This window comes from Pseudophryne corroboree, chromosome 6 (genome assembly GCF_028390025.1).
Source record: "Pseudophryne corroboree isolate aPseCor3 chromosome 6, aPseCor3.hap2, whole genome shotgun sequence".
Classification (NCBI taxonomy): Eukaryota; Metazoa; Chordata; class Amphibia; order Anura; family Myobatrachidae; genus Pseudophryne; species Pseudophryne corroboree.
Genome location: NC_086449.1, coordinates 379,852,918 through 379,869,933, shown reverse-complemented (window position 1 = coordinate 379,869,933; position 17,016 = coordinate 379,852,918). Strand labels below are relative to the sequence as shown.

The window sequence follows — 17,016 nt, the reverse complement described above, 5'->3', positions numbered from 1 at the left end:
ATTGACAGGAAAATTACAAGCTAAAGGATTGATAAATCTGCACAGAATGAACTTAATGATATTTGTATTACTTTTGTAATATATTAAACCAACATAATGCCTACTGCATAGTAAATAATTTCAGCAATGGGTTGGTGGTGCTCCCGGAAAATAGTTCAGAAAACTATATGGAAAATGTGGTCTTAGGAAAAGAACAAAAGACAAAGAGCTGCTATATGTCTTTTCCAGGGCACACTTAAAAAGATATGTGATGAATTATAAAAATGTGGGTAAATTAATACGTAACTTTTATTAAGATATACTTACTAAGAGGGAGGAAGCGGATAAACAAATTTGAGGCGAAAAAATATTTGTTTGGAAGGGCGAAAATATGTTTACTCCCTATATGTATCAAAAAAGAATTTTTTACTTTGTTTCTGAATTGAACAGATATTAATGGGAGTAGATAGGCTCCATGGGGTTAAGTTATCCCATACCTGAGTATCCAAGTCAAACAAAAAACCCGAAAGTGCACACAGAGCTGGAACGGCTCATTGATATGAGAATAAAATACCTACGGTACCTAGTATTCCCTGGTGGTCTCCCAACCGGGTACTGACCAGGCCCTGCAGTGTATGGCTTCCAAGATCAGACGAGGTTGGGCATACTCAGTGCGGTTTGACCGTAGGTGAGTGAGTCTCAAATTGTGTGCAATCAATTCCAGTGTGTGGTTATTTCGGGCAAATATGATAACTGAGATGCTCTGATGATAATTGCTCCCCTAAAAATATAGGGGGAGATGAGGATGATAATGTGCAGTGGAGAGATGAACCTTATTCAATTGGGTATTGTTTAAACCCTTTTAGGGATCTATCATTAATGATCCCAAGGGGATGGTGTCTCCACTGAGTATTCCTGAAAAATCACATCAACGCTATATATTCAAATAGCATGAAAAAAATATATATATCACTTTTCTCAAAAAATAATAACATATGATATTGGTTGTGCTTCGTATCAGAATAGCAATGACACTTATTGGATAAATCAAATAACCCCTTGTAATGAGCACAAATGGTATTTACAGCTGCATGCTGATAGTCCGTCTGTATATGGAAAAAATGTTATCCCCACTGTGTCCTTGAGTTTGCTAAGGCACAGTGGAGGAACACTGTGCTCATGTAGGAACCCCCCCTGGTGGAAAATGAGAAAACTAATTGCGGTGTGATGTTAGCTGGGTACCTCGCTGGGTTGTAAATTTCAAACCTTTTGTCCAGATGTCTGTATACATTGGTGGGCAGTGCGAGATCCGAGGCGTCCAGTGGGTATGAGCAGCAATTTCCAGCCTGGGAGGATCCGGGTTGTGGAGCCGATGTTCACGGTCCGCGCAACCGGAAGTTCGGGCGCCGGGACCGGAAGTGAACGTACGTTTCGCTCTGGGAGCTTGATCACCTGATCGCCTGCTCCCAGAGCTCACGGCCGCCTTATTTATGTTGATATCCAGCCTACCAGGCACTGAGGTGTGTGAGGAGGTGTGTCTGGGGGCGGATCAACTGGGATTATTACAGCCAGATTGATTCTGCTGTGTTTAAATAGGTGTATGCCGTGGATGAGTTAATGGAAAAAGGGGGAGTGTGAAAAAATGTTGGTATGAATAATTATTGGAAATTGGTGAGGAGTATATGCCGATTTGGGACTGAAATAACAGTATTAAATTCCATTTGGACATGGTTCCTTACTAGATAGGAATTTATGAAGGACTGTGACATGTGTGTCATTGTGGCAAATGTTTTGTGAGGGAGGATTTGTTGTCATGATTAATACTTTTATTCTGTATTGATGAAATATTAATTGAGTGTGGGAATATGAATGCAGGAATGCATGTACGGGTATATTGTGGAATTGGTTGAAATAAAATTGCAGTGTGAGAGATATTACAAATATGGTGACTGTGAAGATGGGGTTTGAATAAGATGAGGGGGCAAAGTGTACCTTGGGGAATGTAGTGACCGGGGGGGGGAGGGGGGGGCGGGGCGGGTGTGCGCTGTATAGGTGGATGGAGAGTGTAACATTGTGGGTGAATGAAGGAAAGTGATTGTGATAAGGTGGTGAGTGAAAATGTTGGTTGTATGTGGGGAATACGGGAGGGGAAAGAAATGGTGGAATGTGACGTGTAGGAATTGTTTGGTTTAGGATAGGTGTGCATGAAGTTAAATTGGGGTGGGAGAGAGCCCCTGTGTGGGTGGTTTATCAAGGTGTTGTTGTGTGTGATTATTGTAGGTATAGGTAAGTGATTGGTGTTTGGAGGATCCAATAAGGATTAGAAGTATTATGCTGGAGCTTCATTCTTACAGAAAGACACTGTAGTTAAGATATTCATTTAGTCCTTTCGGAGCCACCGTGTTGAGTCTAAAAGTCCATTCACTTTCTTTTCTGAGAAGCATGTGTGTGATATCGCCTCCTCTTATTCCTGGTCTGACCTGTTCCAGGCCTTGTATTCTGAGATCCTGTGCTGAGCCGGAATGATGTGTCAGGAAATGTTTTGATATGGTTGTTAGCTGTTGCATCCTTAGTTGATTCCTTTCTGCATTCCTGATGTTGCTCATGTGTTCGAGTGTCCTGATTTTCAACATTCGTGTTGTCATCCCTATATACATTAAGTTACATGGGCAGGAAATGCAGTAGATGACATTTTTGCTTCTACAGTTAAAGAAGCCATTTAATTTGATTATTTCTCCATACCTGTCCTGCAGTTCCCGTTTGTTGATAATATGTTGGCAGATTTTGCAATTGCCACATGGATGGCTTCCTTGCTCTATCGGGTCTCTCATTGCTTTTTGTACAAAGTGACTGTTAACAAGATGATCCTTTAGGTTCGGTGATCTTCTCCAGCTTAAGTCTATTTTGGTGTTAAGTTTCTTGGCTAGATCTTCATCTGAGAGTATAATAGGCCAGTGTTTTTGTAGGATTGATTTTATCTCCCTCCATTCTTCACAAAAATCACCCACAAATCTAATGGTCTGTGATTCTTCCATGTTGGTTTTGGTGTGAAAAATTAAAGAGTCTCTCTTGGTATGGGTAAGTGTTCTCTTGGCTTTTTTGATAGACCGCATACTATATCCACGTTCCTTCAGTCTCTGTGTTAATTCTTGACTTCTTTTTTCATAGACGTCGTCGCTAGAACAATTTTGTTTGAGGCGTAAGAATTCTCCTTTAGGAATGTTTGTTATGGTTGGTGGGAAGTGAGAGCTGGTTTGGTGTAGTAGAGTGTTGGTGGCTGTATCTTTCCGGTAAATTTCTGTAGAGATCATGTTTTTGTTATCTCTATAGATTCGGAGATCCAAGAATGATATGCTATCCTGGTCATATACACAGGTGAAGGTGAGGTTGAGGGTGTTGTTGTTGAGTCTTTTGATGAATTCTAAAAGTTCATCCTGTGTGCCATCCCATATGATGAGGATGTCATCGATATAACGTGTCCAAAGGGTTATATGCTTAGTGTATTCTTCTTGGTCATCTGAAAAGACAAATTCCCTCTCCCACCAACCCAGGAAGAGGTTGGCGTAAGTAGGGGCACAAGCTGCCCCCATCGCTGTCCCCCTTACCTGGGTGTAGAAGAGGTTATTGAAGGTGAAATAGTTCTTATTTAATACAAAATGAAGTAGTTGTATTAAAAATTCATGAAATTCATCCATTCCCTTCATCATCAGGAAGTACTCCACTGCTTGGATGCCCAAATCATGTTGTATGGACGTATACAGTGCCTCGACATCCAGGCTGACCAGTAGATGTGTATCTTCTAATTGGATATCGTGGATTTTCTTTAAGACATCTGTCGTGTCCCTGGTGTAGGATGGAAGTTCCAACACATGATCTCTGAGGTGTGTGTCTAGGAAGATACAGGCGTTTTCAAGGAGGCCACCATTTCCTGAGACGATTGGTCTGCCTGGGGGATCTCTGAGATTTTTATGTACCTTTGGCAGAAGGTAGAACGTTGGTACTCGTGGATTTTTGACAGACAAAAAGTCATGTTCTGATTTGGTCACGGTGCCTAGTTGATAGGCCCTGTCAATGATGTTCATATATTGCTTTGTGTAATTTTCTGTTGGGTCAAAAAGGCTCTTCTGATAACATAATTTATCGTCCAATTGTTTTTTGGCTTGTTGTAGGTACTTCTCTATTGGCCAGATTACCACATTTCCGCCTTTGTCTGATGGTTTTAGAACTATGTCTGTCCAAGATTTAATCTCCCGGAGTGCTTTGCGTTCATTGATTGTGAGATTACCTGTGGATCGGTTGTGTTTCCTGTTTAGGTATAATTTGTCTAGGTCCTTGGATACCAAATTGGTGAACACTTTGACCTCAGGGCATATGGTGTCCTTTGGAAAAAAGGTTGATTTTTTCTTGAGTATCACTCTTTTACTTTGTGCTGGGGATGTGGGTTCCGAGGGTCCTGCAAGTTCTTCTAGTATCATCAGGGCATCCCTCTCTTGTGAAGAAAGGTTTCCAAGGTCGGCACTCATCTCCAATGATTCTCTGTTTCCAGAGAAAAATTTGGCTAGTAACAGTTTGCGTCCGAATAACTGTAAATTTACCTGCCACTGGAATCGGTTCAATTTTTTAGTTTAGCAGCTCTTTGTCTTTTGTTCTTTTCCTAAGACCACATTTTCCAGGAAAATTACAAGCACAGAAAAAATTCACACATCAATGAAACAAAAATCATAAAATACATTACATACAGAAGAATATGCACAAGAAACAATTGGAGAACAGAAAAGTACAGGGATAAACCATGAGTTTATGGGCATGCAAAAACACCCCCCAAAACTGGAAAGGCCTAGAGTTGACTTTAAAAGGGGTGGCCGGTATCCAATACAGTCATAATGTACCAAGTGGTGAGGCTAAAACTTTGGCGCAGGAGTGATTTGGTGTCTGGGGGCAGTGTAGTGATATAGGGCAACCAGGTGTCAAAGAAAGTCGCGGTCAGTTTTTCTTTTTGTAGGGAAACCTCAGATCAGTCCATTGTGAATAGATAGGATAACCTGGGATATAAAAGAGTAATAGGTACTGGGTCTGGAGATATCCACTGGGATAATATCGTCTTTTTAGCTGAGGTGGCCAGTTTATTAAGTAATTTCAAGTTACCATTAGTTAAACAAGATCTCGATTCGGCAGGGACTATACCACAAAAGGCCCACACTTCATCAATAGTGAAGGATAGATGTAGGTCACGAGTAATGTAGGTTTGAAGGGCAGACCACAAGGAACGAACCCGGGGACATGACCAAAGACAGTGTTTAATGTCAGCCTCCAGGTCCCCACACTTAAAGCAAGCCGACGTGTCTGCCTTGCCCATCAAAAATGTAAGCTTGGGCTTGAAGTATGCCCTATGTAGAATTTTGTGGTTCATCACCACATATGATATAGAGACCAGTTGTTTGTTCAAGGTTTGGTAAGCAGAAAGCAGAAACTTCATGGCGAGACCAGGAAAATCATCCTCCCATTTCATCAGTCCTCCTGAACCTCCTTCAAGGGTCAGTACCAAGCGGGCTTGATCATAGATGTATTAGGTAGTGAGTGGAGATCCTGGATTGCGTCGTACAACACTGTAAAGGTCTATCTCCTAAAGTGGATAGAATTGAGGTGATGCAACTACAGGCCTGTTGGAAGGGAAACAGAGGTATTGGTAATGTCGGGAAGTTCCCTTGAAGTTGTGTACGTGTTAAGAGAGTAAACGATTTCGATTGCAAAAATTGGAATATATAACAGAGGCCATGTCTGTGCCACACCCTAAAGATTGGGGACGTGAGGTGGGGGTGGAAGTTGGGGTTTCCCCATAGTGGTAAAAATATAGATTGGTAGCGTAACAAATGTAGTCTAGGGCGCAAAATACGCCAGGCAACACAGGCAGAGTAGATTAAACAGTTGGATTTAATTGATGTCAGGAGAGCCTGAAGTGGAGTATGTAGCAGAGAAACTAGGTTCCAACCGGGTGCGAAAGCCTGATCTAGGTGGCTATTGGAATAAGTTTGGGTGCCGCTGATCCAATCGGAGGCTATTCTGTAAGTAGCTGCTAGGGCATAGGATCGTAAACACGGCAGGTTGAGACCTCCCAGTTCACGTTTTTGCTGGAGTTTAAATAGAGAGATTTGAGGGTGTTTGTTTGCCCATATGAATTTAGAAAGTGCTTTATTCAAGTTTGACAATAGGTTTTTAGAGGGATAAATGGCTAGAGTTTGGAGGACATAGAGGAAACGAGGGAAACTGATCATTTTAAAGAGATGGCAGCGACCAATGGGGGTCATTCCGAGTTGATCGTAGCTGTGCTAAGTTTAGCACAGCTACGATCGTAAACTCAGACATGCGGGGGGACGCCCAGCACAGGGCTAGTCCGCCCCGCATGTCAGTGCCGGCCCCCCCGCACAAAAACAAAAGCATCACACAGCGGCAATACCTTTGTATTTGAGGAGTAACTCCCGGCCAGCGCAGCTCCTGCAGCTGGCCGGGAGTTACTCGTCGCTCCCGCTGGCCGCAGCAGCTGCATGACACGTCACACAGCCGCGGCCCGCCCCCCCCCCCCAATGGTCCGGCCACGCCTGTGTTGGCTGGACCGATCCCCTTAAACGGCGGCTTAATGCCGCCGTTCAGTCCCCTCCCGCCCAGCGACCGCCTCTGTCTCTGAGGCGATCACTGGGCACCGACGACTGCCATGTGCCGGCGCACTGCGGCGCCGGTGCATGCGCAGTTCCGACCCGATCGCTGTGCTGCGACAAACTGCAGCGAGTGATTGGGTCGGAATGACCCCCAATATACGTTAAAGGAAGGTGGGCCCATTTGGAAAAATCCAGGAGGGTTCTCTGAAGGAGCGGGTTGTAATTACAATCATGTAATATCGACGGGTGGCGTCGTATCTGTATGCCTAAATATGTCAGGCAGTTGTTCTGGGCCCAACGGAATGGGAAGGAGTCCCGCCATCCTCGTTGTCCCTCTGGGAAAAACGAAAATGCCTCTGTCTTAATATAATTGATCTTAAATCCCGAGACCGTTTCAAAGTCTGTCAACAGAGTAAGGACTTTTGGGATAGCCGTTTTAGGGTTGGAGAAGTAGAGGAGAATGTCATCGGCAAAAGCCAAAAAAACAAAAACGTTACCTCCACCTCCCCAATCACTATCCCCCGCCAAAGAGGTTCCTTAATAAAGTGTCTAAAAAGGGGGTCTATAGCAAGGTTGAACAGTAGGGGGGAGAGAGGGCAGCCCTGCCTCGTTCCTCTGGCTAAATCAAAACAGTGGGTATTGTTAGAATTGACAGTCAGAAAAGGCTTAGGGTTATCGTAAAGTGTAGAAAACACTTTTAAGAAGGGGGTACCAAAGCCCTGTACCTGGAAAATTCGGGAAAGGTATGCCCAGGATACTCGGTCAAATGCCTTGTTGGCATCGCAACTTACTACCAGGTTATCCACTAAGCCGGCTTGGTGTGTCGCCGTCATGGCAGCTAGAAGTGTCCGAATATTACGGACCGAGTGTCTCTTACACATGAATCCCGTTTGGGCAGGGTGAATTAAATTGGAGAGTATGGGTTGGAGTCGGGTAGCAATAAGTTTTGTGAATATCTTAAAGTCCTGGTTAAGTAAAGAGATCGGTCTATAAGAGGAGGGAAGGGTGGGATCTTTGTTTGGTTTCAAAAGCAAAATGATTCTAGCAACATTAAACTGTGGGGGGGCTGGGTTACCCGAGAGAATGGAATTAAATAGTTGGGCAAGAAGTGGAGAGACTTGTGATGACAGGGATTTATAATACGTAGCGGATAGACCATCTGGTCCAGGGGACTTGCCTATAGGGAGCGATTTAATAATCTGTTCTATTTCCTGCGTCGTTATGGGAGACACGAGGAAGTCTCTGTCGTCATCAGTAAGGACTGGGAGGTTTAGACAGGCCAGAAATTCCATTCCTGCTGCCGGATTAACTACCAGGGCGCTATAGAAGGATTCAAAGTTGGATAAAAAGGTTGAACTTATATCAGTGTGGGAAGTGGAGAGGGTGCCGTCAGGGAGTTGAATTGAAAGGACAGGGGCTGCTGCCATGGATGCACGTACCATGATGGCCAGAAGTTTTCCCGTTTATTTATTATAACTCATGTGTTCCCCTGCTGCCCTTCCCAGCCGCGGACTGGACGTTGGCCAGGTTAGTTCTCGCTTTTCAGCTTCACTAGTTGCGGCACAACGTGCACTTTGACTACGTTCTTAACAGGTGGAGTCAGAGTCTAAACGAGGAATAGAAGCATTACCTTACGCTGGCTAGAGGTTTGATCCTCAATTGAACAAATGCATTTCGCAGGCCACGGGGGGGAATCTGGTTTCCTACCATTGCCTACACAAATTCCTAAACGGAAATACTCAGGACAGCATTCATATCCTTTACACCTCAGTCCTTTCGAGGCCGTGCTACAGGAACAACCACACACAGTAGATGTGGTAGAGGACATGGTTTCAACAAACCACTAACTGTCGTCAGGACGCTAAGGCCACCGACAGTGGCATAATGTGCTTCCAGCCCATCTCAGATCATCAGTTGTGGGCATCCACAGATGCGTGGATCCGCAATTTTGTGTTCAAAGCTTACAAAATCGAGTTCGATTGTCTTCCACCATTGCGATTTTGCAAGACAGGTCTGCCTGTGTCAGAAGACGAGACGGCGGTTCTGCAGACCATGATACAGTCTCTCGTAGATTCAGCAGTTTGATTCTGGTTCCAGTCACCAACAGGGTCACGGTTATTATTCCATTTTTTTTTTGTAGTTCCAAAGCCGGATGACTCTGTCAGTCCCATATTGAACCTAAAGGAGCTCAATCAGTACGTTGCTTACTACAGGTTCAAGATGGAATCCCTGTGGTCAGTGACTGCAGGTTTAGATCCACAGGAATTCAGAATTTCGATGGATCTCAAGAATGTGTACTTATACGCATTAGGCCTACTTAAGATTTGCAGTAGAATAAAACCATTATCAATTTCAGGCGCTACCGTTTGGCTCATCTCAGATCCCTGGGAGTGATAATAGTTCCGTACTTAGACTATCTGCCCATCACAGCTCCGTCTCAACACATACTCCTGCAACATGCCTTACTAACGTACAATGTACTAGTTCAGAACGGTTGGATTGTCAACCTCAAGAAATCAAGCCTGATTCCGTCGCAAAGACTTCAAGTCCTAGGAATGATTCTTGACATGGTGGATCAATGGATTTACCTGCCAGAACATAACGCACAAAGTATTCGTCATCGGGTACAGTTAGTGCGCAATCCACGGGCAGTCTCGGTGCATTTGTGCATTAGACTGTTAGGAAAGATGGGGGCATCTTTCAAAGCACTCCAGTTCGGAAGATTTAACTCACGTCCTTTTCAACTGGATGTTCTTGCACAGTGGTCAGGCTCGCACCTACAAATTCATCAGGTAGTGCGGTTATCTCCAAGGGCCAGAGTATCACTACTCTGGTGGCTCCAAGTACACAATCTCACAACAGGGGAAAGGTTCGGCGTCTGGAATTGGATAATTCTTTTTTTTTTTTTTATTCTTGATTTTTGCGTAGTTAAACAGAGTGGGCAAACAGTACAATGAGAAAAGGGACAAGCGGTCAAGAGAACCAACGTCCTACAAAAACCACATTTTTAGAATAGAAAACAAAAACAATCAAAAATAAAACATTAGTAACCAAGTATCAAATTTTTTTTTTTGGGGGGGGGGGGGGAGAAGGAAGAGGGGGATAAGGGGGAGGGGAAACCACAGTGTAATCCAAGCACAGTACATATCCTGAAAATAGTGAGATCAGAAAAAAAAAGAAGGAGAAGGAGGGCAAGGGAGAGGCGAGAGAGGATAAGAAGGAGAAAAAGAAGAAGAAAAAAAGAAAAGAAAAGGAGAGAGGAGATGGAGGAGGAGCGGTAGTCGATTCCCATGGATCTGCGGAAGGAGGCTAGGAACAAGAGGGGGGAGGCGCGATCTACATTCAGCAACGAGCCAGGGGGCCCAAACCTGCTGAAAAACATGACCCCGATCGTGGAGATAATATGTAATCCTCTCCATTGATGCAATATGCCAAATTTTGGCTTTAAGGGACGGGAGAGATGGGGGAGAGGGGTTCTTCCAATTAAGAGCTATCAGCGATTTTGCCGCAGTTACGATATGTGTAGTCAGTTTTTGGGAAAATTTATCAAGCATCGGGGGAGGGTAACACAGCAAAAAGATCCAGGGATCTTTCAGCACGGGGGATTCCAGAAGGGAGTTAAGGAGGGAGTGGACTAGATTCCAGAAGGAAACGATGGTTGGGCAAGTCCACCATATATGAAGCATAGTGCCTACAGATCCGCAGTTCCTTCAGCAATTAGGTAAAGAAGACGGAAAGAGTTTATTAAGTCTATCAGGGGTGTAGTACCAACGGTAGTAAACTTTGTAAGCCATCTCTTTGAAAGCAGTAGCAATAGAGCACTTAGCAATCCCCAGTCTCATGTCCTCCCAGTCTTTGCTTTCCGGGGGAGGCCCAAGATCACACTCCCATGCGAGTTCGTGGGACCAGGAGGAGGGAAGGGAAGAATCCAGTAAAAGGGAATAAAGTTGGGAAATTAAGCCTTTGGAGAGGTGGGAGTAAGATAGTAAGGTCTCGGAGCAAAGTGGAAGAGGGCAGGGAGCCTAAAAAGTGACGGATTTGTAGGAATTGAAAGGGATTAAGTGAGTATGAGGGGGTCTTCTGTTGGAGATCAGGTAGGGACAACCATTGACCCCGATCGGCAAAATCAGTCGGGAATTTGAGGCCCAGCGTTATCCATGTACGGAACCTCGCACTCAAGAATCCAGGAGGAAACATAGGGTTCTGCCAGATAGGGGTCAAGGGTGAGGGGGCAGTGGTAAGACCCATCTTCAGAGAGTGGGAATCCCAAATTATAAGATTAAATTTAATAGTGGGGAGTAGTTTCGAGGTTGGGGGTCGGGAGGTAGAGGGCAAACCCCACAAGGGGGTCAGGTCCGAAAGGTTGACGTGGGCTGCTTCGATATCCAACCAGGATATGGACCCCGGAGGAGCATAAGAGGTGACAATATGGGAGAGATGGGAGGCTAGGAAATAGAGTTTGATATCAGGAAGACCTCTACCGCCAGCAGAGGTTGGTCATTTCAGAGTGTTGGCAGCGATGCGGGGGGGGTCTGTGGTTCCAGATAAAACTCACGAGGGCTCGCTGGGTAGTACGAAGAAAGGAGGCCGGGACAGCCACAGGGAGGGTCTGAAAAAAAAGGTAGAGCCATTTCGGGACTATGTTCATTTTAACCGCTATGATCCTACCCAGCCACGAAACGAAGAGACTGTTCCAGGACGTCAGGTCAGCGAGTGTTTTGGTGAGAAGGGGTGGAAAGTTTTCACGGAAGAGAGAGTCGTAGCGGGAGGTCAAGTAAATCCCCAAATATTTGATCTTTGTAGGCTGCCATTTAAAATTGAAGTTGGCGCGAAGGGATTCAGCTTCTCGGTGGGGGACATGAAGCAGCATAGCCTCGGACTTGGAATAATTGATCTTGTAGCCTGATACAAGGCTATAAGAATGGAGGACTGAAAACAAATTTGGGAGCGAGATAAGGGGCTGGGTCAAGGAAAGTAGAACATCATCAGCGAAGAGGGAAATTTTAGGATCGGTACGGCCTACTTGTATATCATGTATACCTTGATGAGCTCTAATTTGAGAGGCGAGCGGCTCAATAATAAGGGCAAATATTAACGGCAATAGAGGGCATCCCTGACATGTACCATTTGATGTGCGGACCGGAGCAGACGGGTCACCATTGATTAAGACTGTGGACGGAGGGGGTGGAGTATAGTGCCAGAACACCAGTGAGAAAGACACCAGACAAGCCATAGGCCTCCAGGGCGGCTCTCAGAAAACTCCAGGGGATCCGGTCGAAAGCATTTTCAGCATCCAAGGAGAGCATGATAGCGGGGGATCCCCTGGAGTTCGAGATGTGTATAAGATCGATAGCACGTCTGGTGTTATCCCTCGCCTGGCGGCCCGGAATAAACCCCACTTGGTCGTAGTGGACAAGGGAAGGGAGATATGGGTTAAGGTGATTGGCTAGGATTTTAGCAAAAAATTTTAAGTCCAGGTTCAGGAGGGATATAGGTCGGTAGCTAGCGCAGTTAAGGGTGTCCTTGCCTTCCTTAGGGATCACCACAATTCTGGCCTCTAACATCTCAGGAGGAAAAGAGTCGCCATGGATAATCCTATTAAACAGGGACTGAAGGTGGGGGGAGAGAAGAGCGGAAATTTTTTTGTAGTAAAGAGCTGTGAACCTGTCCGGGCCAGGGGATTTACCGATCTTTTGCATGAGTATAGTCTGGGCAGTTTCTTACACCGAGATCTCACTGTTAAGATGGTCCATGGCATCCTGAGGCAATCTAGGCAGGTTAGAAGCTGAAAGAAAGCGAGAGACCAGGTCAGAGTGGGACAGGGGGGAAGAACCAGGCGAGGAGGATGGCAGGTTGTACAAGTCAGTGTAGTAGGATTGGAAGGCAGCCCTAATGGCGGTAGGGTCATGAACTAACTGATTAAGAGGGTCTCTAATAGAAATAATATTAGTTTTGGCTCTCGTGGAGCGGAGTCGTGCCGTCAGGATCTTGTCCGCCTTATCTCCCTTCTCATAAAAAGACTGGCGAAGCCATTTGAGACGTTTTGCCACCCGTCTGGAGAGAAGGAGATCAAGTTCTGCTTTGACAGTTTGGCTGCTACATATGCTATAATGTGGCCTCTTAAGACCGGTTTAGATGCCGGCCAGAGGAGATTAATGTCCGGGCGATGGACATCATTGTCCACAAGGTAATTAGAAAAGGATTGTGCTAAATGATCTTTAAATTCATCAGTAGATGCTAAATAGTCAGGGAATTTCCAGTTATAAGAAAAAGTTTTAGGTTGAAGTAAGGTAATGGTCATCCAAAAGGGGGCGTGGTCCCATAATAGAATATTCTTTATGGCCACTTGTTCTATTTTACGTATAAGAGAACTTGATACCAGCCAGTAGTCCAAACGCGAAAAGGAGTTGTGGGGATGGCAGTAGAAGGTGTATTCACGGGAGATAAGATGGAAAAATCTCCAGGAGTCTATGAGGGAGAGGGAGTCAAGAGGAAGGGAAACCGTGTGTGTGTGTGTGTGTGTGTGTGTGTGTGTGTGTGTGTGTGTGTGTGGGGGGGTGATCTGTTGTTAAGGTGACGAGGACCTCCTGAGACATCTAGTTCTGGGTCCAAAATTACATTAAGATCCCCGCCCAGAATCATAAATCCCTCTGCCCATACCTGTAACTTAGAATAAACATCAGAAAAAAAGGATGCATTTGGCCCAGTAGGGGCGTATAGGCAGACTAATGTATATAATTCACCCTCTAAATCGACTTGCAAAAGAGAAAACGGCCTTCCGGGTCGCACCACTCATCACGTATGACATAGTGGACCGATTTACTAAACAATATCAGAACCCCACGGGATTTACTATGATAAGAGGCAGAGTTAAAATTTTGGACCCAAGTGTCACGCAATGTATTAAGATCGGAGGCCCTCCAGTGTTTTTCCTGGAGAAAAACAATATCTGGGTGGAATTTTTTCAGGTGACTCAGTACTTTTTTACGTATGCGTCCAGAATTGAGATCTTGTCGAGGTAATTCAACAGACGAAATATGACAGGACGGGGACGCTGTGGTTGTTTATCACGCCGGTCTGGACCGATGCGGTGTGCCCTCTCCACTTGGAGCGGTCTGGCCAATGACGGTAGTCCCAAAGCTTCAGGTAGACAGGAGGACACAATACAGAGCAATTCTTTAGGTCTCACTGATTCCGGCAAACCGATAAGACGCAAATTATTCCGGTGATTCCGATTTTCAAGTTCCTCTAGTTTGTCTTTAAACGCCATCATATTAGTGTCCTGTGTATGTAACAAAGTTTTCGCCTCTGTTAATTGATCCTCCAAGGCTGAGATCCTATCTTCGGCTTCCGTTAAACGAGAGGTGTGCTGTTTGAAAAGCGCGGTTGCGGAGGTCGCAGCCTCGGTGAGAGGGGCTAGTTTGGTGTCGAGTAGTGGAGATAATATGTCCAATATTTCCTTGGCTCTTTTAGCCGTGTCAGAATAAGCAGGTGTCGGATCAGGGGACTCCAAAGAGTCGTCCCTGGAGGGAGAGGTTCGGAGAGGAGATGAAGTGACCGCAGGAAACTTCTCTTTCTGTTTCTGGGTCTGAGAATTTTTAGTATTCCTGGGCGTTTTAGCCACATATTTCTCCATGGTGAGGTAGGGTAGTATAGTAAGATAATAAGATATGCTACAATGAGGTGTCCACAATAAGCTGTTTGATAGATATCATGCAGGACAGGTGATGTCAGGGGAGGAGAGGAGTCACAGATCACATATCACACTATGGCAGAGCTGTGGGGCTGTAGTACTGCAGGGAGGGGGGTTGCCCAGCACAAGCAGCCCAGCAGTGTAGCCCTTCCTGTGGAGTGCTTATATAGAACAGGGAGAGAGGGTATTGCAGCCCTCGTCCCCTTGTGTAGTGTCCCCGTCAAGCAGGCAGCGACCAGCGCGGTACCTGCCGTAGTGGGGACAAATGGTGGCACTCACTGTGGTGCAGGCATGGATTGCATTGCCCAGGATGTCTGTGGGGTTCCTTGCAGGAAGCTGCAGCCTTATGGAGCACAGCGCTGCTGCGGTGAGCCCGGCTGGAAGGCACAGTAAGCTGGAGACAGGAGGCAGGAGGCCCGGGTCAGAGGCGAGTGATGGAGGCAGAGGACTGTGCGCCGTTCATGGGAAGCACCCGCGAGGTTGGAGGTCAGGGGTCCCGTCCGCGATGTCACTGACTGCCGCTACAAGGATGCTAGCTGCCGTGAGCCACGGCTCTCCGTCCGGGGATCCATCGGCTGTACATCCCGCTGGCAAGGGCCCCGCCAGCTGAGGTGAGGGGTGGTCTTCAGTTTGCCAGCTGTCGGGATCCCGGCGCACAGTATACCGGCGCCGGAATCCCGACAGCCGGCATACCGACACTTTTCTCCCTCTTGGGGGTCCACGACCCCCCTGGAGGGAGAATAAATAGCGCCAACGTGCCCACAGCGTGGTGAGTGCAGCAAGCCCACAAGGGGCTCATTTGCGTTTGCCACGCTGTCGGTATGCCGGCGGTCGGGATCTCAGCGCTGGTATGCTGGTCGCCGGGAGCCCGGCCGCCGGCATTCCACACTACACCCGAGGTGAGGAAGCGGGCATCTGTGGTACAGGGCTCCCGGTCGGGACACTCTGGTGCTGGGGGTGGGTGGGCCTAAGATGGTGGAGGAGGATGCCGGCGTCTACCAAATGCCTTTGTTCCGGTATGAGCGGTGGGGAGCCGGGATCAGGGTCTGCTTACCCACTATTATCTCCCAGGGGTGCCCCGATGTTGTGGGGGGGGGGGGGGGGGGCGCCGTACCCAGTGTGGAGGGGTTTATTCAAGTTATTTCCCCAGCAGGGAGCGAAGAGCTCACTTAAAATGTGGCCTGCTGTCAGGCCCGCCCACCGGAAGTCGATCATTTTCTTTCTATTTCATGTTTGTTTTATAATTTCTGATAGTTTTATGTAATAAATGTATTAAAAATAAAAAGTCAAATGAAAGGGTTGTACATTTTATGCATAGCATAAAAAAGGGCTTCTCCACCAGTAAACCCAGCATTACCTGACATTCAGAAACATCTAATGCTGCATTATGCTCATTTTTGCCTGAAAGAAAACAAGTTTATTATTATTATTTCTACTAGTTACCTGCCCATCAAAATGACAGAACAACATAACAGTAATGTCAGCACTGGCGGCTGTGCACACCTAAACTGAGCAAAACTGGAATAGCTCAGTCGGGCACCATCTAGTGGCCCCTGGCGCAGAAAATACTTGAATTCCCCCCATAGAGGTGAGGAGCAGCATTAGCCTTTTATTATATATGGGTGGTTGCCAATGCTTCTATCTTGCAGGACACACACTCCCTACAAACCAGTGATATCCAGTCAGGGTAGGCAGGGGAGGCAGAAAGTTTTGACTATACAAATGATTATAATAATACAAAGAAGATATTTATAACTTATTAATATGTTTGAAGTATTCTAATCATTTGCATAGTCAAAACTCACCAAATTTGCAGCGCTCTGCCGGAAATACATGGACTGTCAGTAAGAGATCAGAGGTGAGGCAGCTATGAGTAAGGATGGCCATTGACCATAGATGATTCATAATCATTGATGGTTTATGGCCTATGTTGAATACTTTTGCCATCGATGGGAGAGAACCATATGGCTTCCCTCTCTCAATGGCACAGCATAAACAAATATATATATTTTTTGCAATGTGTCGGGACACAGGGCATTGCTCCGCCCCTGACACCTGTGAAGCCCTGCCCCAAGGCTGTAATTGGCCTGCGGGACAGTCACTGAAAGAACAGGGATGTTCATCGGTGGGTGAAACCATTGAGGGTCTCCCATGTCATAGTTGGTCACCATCGATGGTTACTCACAGCTTCACCATCAATAATGAGCACACTGATGGCCATCCCTAGCTATAAGCTCAGCCTCCACTCCGTAATAGACACTACCTGGAGCCAGGGGCTGGGCCACATTGTGTTCAATAATACGGCAAAAAAAGCACAAGGGGAGGCAGCTATCAGATCTGCCTCATTGAGTGGGGGCTTGGCTTGATGTAGTGTCAGGTGACCTATCCAGGAAGTTCCCCAGCACACAACCAGAAGGGTTGTGACTAAAACCAAGTTGGAGACAGGACCTGTCTCATCCCCAGGGGGAGGAGCCATGTCACCAGGGCGAGAAGCCATGACCAAACGAGGTACCCAAAATATACCCAAGCGGGCTCACTCCGCTTTGCTCGCCACCAGGTTACTAACGGGAGTAGTTAGTGGCGTGCATAGTGAAAGTACTATCCCACCAGCCTAGCTCATCCCCCTAACGTCAGAGGTCCTTTAGCCCACTTGATTCTAGCATCTACCCAAACAGGAGTAGCTCAACAAGG

At 46.3% G+C, this 17,016-nt stretch overlaps 1 pseudogene; it reads right to left on the bottom strand.

The window, feature by feature from the left end:
- Positions 1 to 550: 550 nt before the first annotated feature.
- On the bottom strand, positions 551 to 669 carry LOC134937424 (5S ribosomal RNA; annotated as a pseudogene).
- Between the last annotated feature and the right edge of the window lie 16,347 nt (positions 670 to 17,016).